Here is a 477-nt window from a genome sequence, read left to right on the forward strand (position 1 = left end):
ATGTCCTTATCAACGCTACCGAGGTTCTACTGTGTTTAATTTATATTAATATGTATCACTTAAAAAATTTTAACGAAGATATTTATCTTAATTATGAAAATATACTAGCATGTTTTTTTAATTTTTAGAACCTAACCCTCCTTTTCGTACTAGTTCTTTGTTTCGTATAACACGGATTCGCATAACACGGCAATTTTTTGGAACGTAACTACCGTGTTATACGGGGGTTACCTGTATTAAATTACTTTAAAAAATGAAAAATAATTATATCATTTGATTTCAAGATATTTTGTATATCTTAAAAATAATTAATTCTATACAGGGATCCCAGGAAAACAGTTCATTTTTATCCTGGAATCCCGGAACAAGCAAAAGACCGGAAAATGAGAAACCCTAATACCAATGAAATAGAACAACATTCAACATCTGATTATTTTTCCCAAATGGAATCGTGGTTATGCCGGAGAGCAGTGCTGC

Source organism: Centruroides sculpturatus, unplaced genomic scaffold (assembly GCF_000671375.1).
Source record: "Centruroides sculpturatus isolate CEXI.00-Female unplaced genomic scaffold, Cexi_2.0 scaffold768, whole genome shotgun sequence".
Taxonomy (NCBI): Eukaryota; Metazoa; Arthropoda; class Arachnida; order Scorpiones; family Buthidae; genus Centruroides; species Centruroides sculpturatus.